Source organism: Microtus ochrogaster, chromosome 1, assembly GCF_000317375.1.
Source record: "Microtus ochrogaster isolate Prairie Vole_2 chromosome 1, MicOch1.0, whole genome shotgun sequence".
Taxonomy (NCBI): Eukaryota; Metazoa; Chordata; class Mammalia; order Rodentia; family Cricetidae; genus Microtus; species Microtus ochrogaster.
In genome coordinates, this window is record NC_022009.1 from 45,593,393 (window position 1) to 45,599,678 (window position 6,286).

A 6,286-nucleotide genomic window follows, 5' to 3' on the forward strand; every position below is an offset into this window, starting at 1 on the left:
GAACAGGGGTACTGGGGAGGTGCCCCAAATTCTCTACCTGAAACTCAAGTTTTATGTGAAGAGATAAAATCAGAGCTTAAAGATAGAAGAGGTGAACTGACCTAAGAGTTGTAGCTGCCTCAAGACTCAGTTTAAATACAAACAAATAATATTCTGCTTTTTGGTTTTTTGGTTTTTTTTTTCAAAACCAACATTCTTCAAAGAAATATAACAAAATCCAGATGGCATTCCCAATAATCAAGATACAATTTAAGATTACATGAACTAATAGAAACTGAAAATATGACTTATCTACAATAGAAAAATACACTAGATGAAGAATTCCAAAACAATGCATATTTTTAAATCTAAAAGATCCAAAAGCACCAGAGATGTAAATGTTCTCTGTATGCTTGTAAAGACAGGAGGTGTCTATGGATAAGTAGAAACCATAAAAAGAAATTAAAGGGAAATCTGGAACATCAAATAAAATGTCTGACACTGTAACGTTTGATACTTGTCCATAGATATCCGTCACCCCACAGCAGGAGCACCAAGAGGGAACTCTCGTGCACACAATGGCTTTAAATGAGGAAATGTGCCAATGACATCCATCAGTCACCACAAAGGAACCTCAGTGAAGGATGTTGATAATTGGGGGAGACTGTGCAGTCAAGGGTGTCAGGAGATGAAAATGCCTGAGCCTTCCTTTTGACTCTGCTTCAGGCCTAGTGCTCCTCTCAACTTTCCAGTATTTGAGCTGGGAGGAATGACTCAGTGAATAAAGCCATCCCTGTGTGAGAACTTGAGTCCCAATCCTCAGAAGTCACACACAGCTGGATATGACAGCACACACCTGTGACCAGTTATCTTCTAGCAGAGACAAGAAAACCCCAGAAACTCACCTGCCAAATGCAATAGCTAGCAACAGACAGACTGTTTTAAATGAAGTGGGAAGGCAAAGTTGGACACCCAAGGTTATCCTCTGACCTCCACACAGGAATATGGAATGTGTATGCCCACATTTAAACACACACATATATATATCATACACAAAATCAAAAGAAGTTAATTAATTCTTTTAAAAACTACACAGTAAATAAATTAGGCATAGCGGCATAACAGATATGATGTAGGGAAGACACTGCTGAACTTGAAAATACTTCCAAGAGAAATTATTCAATCTGAAAAGTATAAAGAAAAGAACTTTATAGTTAACAGGGCTTCTGTGCCCTATAGGATGATCCCAATTGTTGTCTGAGGTTTTCTGTTCCACCAGGTCCCACAGCCATTTAGCCCTAAAGAAATGCACAGAGGTCTACATTAGTTATAAACTAATTAGCCCATTAGCTCAGGCTTCTTATTAACTCTTATAACCTATATTATTAGCCCATTATTCTTATCTATGTTAGCCACGTGGCTTGGTACCTGTTTCTGTGAGACAGTCACATCTTACTTCCTTTGTGGCTGGGTCACAACTGCAGAAATGGGCTTTCCTCTTCCCAGAATTCTCCTGTTCTCATTGCCCCACCTCTACTTCCTACCTGGTTGTCCCGCCTATACTTCCTGCCTGGCTACTACTGGCCAATCAGCATTTTATTAAAATACAAACCATTGTCCCACAGTCCTCCCAATAAATCACCCAGCAGTTGAAAGAAGAAGAGAAAACCATGAACGTCATGAGGGGAAAGAGAAACACAGCATACAAACAGCCAGTTATCTGACCTCCAGCCCAGCCTTGTGAAAGGTAAGAACAGCTTCAAAATTCTGAATTTAAAACATTAAAAATCTGAATTTTAAACCTGCTAATCCAGTGTGCTGGCTAGTTTTTATTGTCAACTTGACAACAACACAACCTAGAGTCACCTGGGAAGAGGGAACCTGAAACGAGGATCAGACTGTCCTGTGGCCATGTCTGTGAGAAATTGTCTTAGCTGATGGTTGAGAGCGGGGAGCAGCCTACTATGGGCAGCGCCAACCCTAGGCAGGTGGATCTGAGCTACATAAGAAAGCTAACTGAGCTCGAGCCAGTAACTGAGCCAAGAAGCAGCTCCATCCGTGTGGTCTGTCCCAGGTTCCTGCCTTGAGTTCCTGTCTTGATTTCCCTCCCCGATGGACTAAGATGGGGAAATACAAGGCAAAGAAAAGTCCTTCTCTATGTCCCTTTAGGCCAAGGCATTTGTCACAGCCACAGAAAGCCAGCTAACGTACTCAGGTGCCTCCATTCAGGAATACATCTGTGAAGGATTAAGATAAGTACAGGTGCAGATAAAAGACAATTGAGAATTAGCACACCTGCCCTAAGAGTGGCTGTGGGATGTTGTTCCTGTTGAGGAGAAATCAGCTTACCTGGGATGAAACAGGACTATTGAAGACAGTGGCGACAAGGCTGGTGAAATGGCTCAGTGGTTAAGAGCACAGGCTGTTCTTCCAGGAGACCCTTGTTCAGCTCCCAGAACCCACACGGCTATTTACAACCATCCATGGCTCTAGCTCCAGTGGGTCTGACACTCTCTTCTGGCCTCTGCAGGCAACAGGCATGCATGTGGCACACAGCCATACATGCAGGCGAAATGCTCACACACACAAAATAAACATTTTTTTTTAAAAAAAGAAAACAGTGGATATGCAAAATACCTAAATAACTGCAAAACCTATTTTTCCTTGATTCATATATACTAGCAAATATATATAACAAGTAAAGTAGAAGTTGTGGCCTCACGCAGGCAGAACTAGAACACAGGTGTCATATATACGACTAAGTGGCACTGGCCATTCACACACTTCTCATGCTGAGCACAGTGTTAGCGCCAAACCCACTCTGGTAAGCTGAGGGCATCACATGGCGCTGAGAGAAACCAGTCCAGATGCAAACACAAACACCTTTCAACAGGAGATAGGTCGAAATAATATCTAAGAAGACATCAGACACCCAAAAGAAGGGAACATGAGAGGGACAACAAGCATACAGGATGAGAGAAAGCAAAAAGAAAAGCTAGGTCCAATCATATTTTTAAAAAAAAATGTTTTACTTGCTAACTGGAGAGGGAGACCTGAAGAGGTAGAGTGAATGGACTGGAAGGGAACGAGAAGGGCTGGACAGAGGGGTCAGGAGTGAAGGATTTGTCGTGAAAGCATGAGGCCGAGTATTCAGATCCTCAAAGCTCATGCAAATGCTCCCTGTAATTCCAGCATCAGAGTGTGGAGACAGGGGCCCAGCAAGAAGTCATATCGGGGAGCTCTGGGCTTGATGGAGAGACCCTGCTTCCATAAATAAAGTGGGAGAGGGATAAGGATGATTCCCAACACTAAGTTAGGGCATGTGCAGGCACAGACATTTAGGGAAAGTTTTCTTCCTACAGGCAAACAAACTTAAAAATACAAATACACATTTTTTTTAAACTATTACTATTCTATGTGGATGGTATTTATCCTGGTATGCTCCTGGTGTCCACAGAGACCAGAAGAAGGGGCCAGGTCCCAAGCAGCTAAAGTTACAGACAGTTGGGCAGTGCCATGTGAGTGCTGAGAAACTCAGGTCCTCTGGAAGAGCAGCAGGTGCTCTTAGGCATCTCCCGGCCCACTTACACATTTCCCAATGCAGATAGGCGTGTGTAGAGTAAATAAGTGATAGCCAGTATATGTGATTGTCTTAGTCACTGTTCTAGTGCTGTGAACAGACGCCATGACAAAGGCAACTTATAAAAGAAAGCGTTCAATTAGGGGCTTGCTCACAGTTTCAGAGGGCGAGTCCATGACCATCATGGCAGAGAGCATCGCAGAAGGCAGGCAGGCATGGCACTGGAGCAGTAGCTGAGAGCTTACATCCCCATGAGCAAATTGGAGGCAGGAGGAACAAGTAGACTGGGCCTGAAGTGGGCTTCTGACACCTCAACACTCAATGTCAGTGGCACACCTCCTCCAAGAAGGCCACACCTCCTAATCCTTCCCCAAACAGTTCCAGCAACGGGGGACCACGCATTCTAACCTGTGAGCCTTTGGAAGCCATTCTCATTCAGACCATGGCAGTGATGAGAACAGCGGGTAGGAGAAGATTAGGGAACCACAGACATACATCAGGTGAGATGCCTTCAGCAGCGATTTATGTAAGATTAGGTCCCAACTTGGAGAACATACATTCTCTCAAAGGCATGTGCTGCACCAATGAAGAGGGAACATTGAGTTTCACCAGAATCACACCAAGTTCCAGCTGCAATTTAATTATAAATTAAATAGAAAAAAAAACAGAAAACCCAAAATATGTAAAAATTAAACAACAAACTTCTAACTCGTATATGATTGGAGAATAAATCTCAAGAGAAATTAGAAAACAAATGACCTCAATGATCATGTGAGTTCGCACCCAGATTTGCAGAACCAAGATGGAATCCTGAGAGGGAAAAAGTAGATTTCAACGCTCATATAATAAAAGAAGAAAGATTTGGGATTGGAGAGGGAGCTCACCAAGTTAAAGCACAGCTTCTCTTCCAGAGGACACAGGTTCAGTTCCCAGCACCCACATGGCAGCTCACAACCACCTATAACACCAGTTCCAAGGGAACTGATGCCAGTCAGTTCTACATAGCGGTAGTCTGATAAATGCCAGTCCACACTCTGAGAGCAGAGGGTGCACACATGGTGCACACTCATCAAAGAAAATACCCACATAAAATAACGTAATTAAAACTTCTTAAGAGAAGAAACATTTCAGTGATCCAAGGTCCCAACTTAAAAGCAGTAGGGTAAAAGGAACAAAGGAAATCCAGACCTGAAGAGGCAGATGGAAGGAAAAGCTAAACAGGAGAGCAGAAACCAGTGCTGTGTTAAAACAGAAGAAGACACGCCGGAAATCAACGCTAAATCTGATTAATATACCTGTTCTGATGAGAAGATGGAGAAGGCACTAATGAAGAACATCAAGGCTGAGACAAGAGATGTCAGCACCAAGTCTACAGGGATTAAAGATGTAATTACAGACGGTGTCAACTCTACACTAATGACTCTGACAGCTTACACGACATTGACTAATTCCTCATGACATGAAATCTCAATAATCATTATCTACAACATTTAATTTCTAAGCCAGGTGTGATATACGCCTATGCTCCTGGCATTTGGAAGACTGAGGCAGGGTGAGTACAGCAAGTTCGAAGCCAGCCAGGGTACACAGTGCATGAGTTCCAGGCCAGCCAAGGCTACAGTCAAGACCTTGTCTCACAAAACAGAGTGGTCTCTTCGTCAAGCTCTTGTCCATAAAGAAAATGTTGGACTCATCTATAGCTTCACTGGCTAATTCTGTCAACTTGTAAGGAAGTGGTTACACCAGCAATGTAAAATTCTTCCTAAAGGCTGAGGAGGAAGTTCTTTGCAACTTGCTTTATGAGTCACCAAAACCTTAAAATCTAAGCACTGCAAAGGTGTCCACACAAAAAAATTATAGGCTGAAACCACTCATAAATATAGATACAATTTTAATAAAATGTTAGTAACATATAAAAGGGCTACAATGTCGTGAGTGAGTGGGGCACATCCCAGGACTTACGGCTGAATTAACATTCAAGCATCAATCAATGTCATTCATTGGGTTGGCAGAGGAAAGGCTAGTCCTAGCGGTAGTCTGATAAATGCAGAATAAGCATTTAACAAAAATCAACATCCACCCTCAAAAGAGCCTTCAAAATAACAGCGCGTACCCACTGTCACATTTACCGTTGAGAGGCTGTCATTTCCCCCGGCGATGGGAAGGGAGGTGGGAATGTCCACACCTGATGTTCTGTCTTCTAAAATCCTTTATTAATTCTTTGAGAATTTCACTCATTGCATTTTTATCATACCTGTCCCTCTCTTCTCCCATCTCCTCCCAGATTGACCCTCATTTCATACCCACACAACTTTGTCTTCATTTTTTACAAAAACTGTCAAGTTCCAGTTATTGTTGCCTATATAGTCTTGGCTGTGGGGCCACCCACTGGAGTATGATTGAACAATCGTGGCCCACACCTGCTGGGGTTCGCGAATCAGCCCCACGTTGCAGGCACCAATTGTTTAAGTTAACTCGATGAGGGAAATAACCAGGCCAGCTTACAGATAAACAATTATATTTTGATTTATTATAAAGGGGAAACTCACGCCACAAGAATCCAAGAAGTCCAATTCTGCTGTGTCCCACGGGAATCACCCAGAGAGAGCGAGCACCTGGTCCGTCCCAGTTTTTCTTCCTGGGCTCCAGGTAGCCACACCTTAACTAGGTTCCACTTCTTAAAGATGATTAGTTAACAAAGCTTCCCCAATCACACACCCTTAAAGA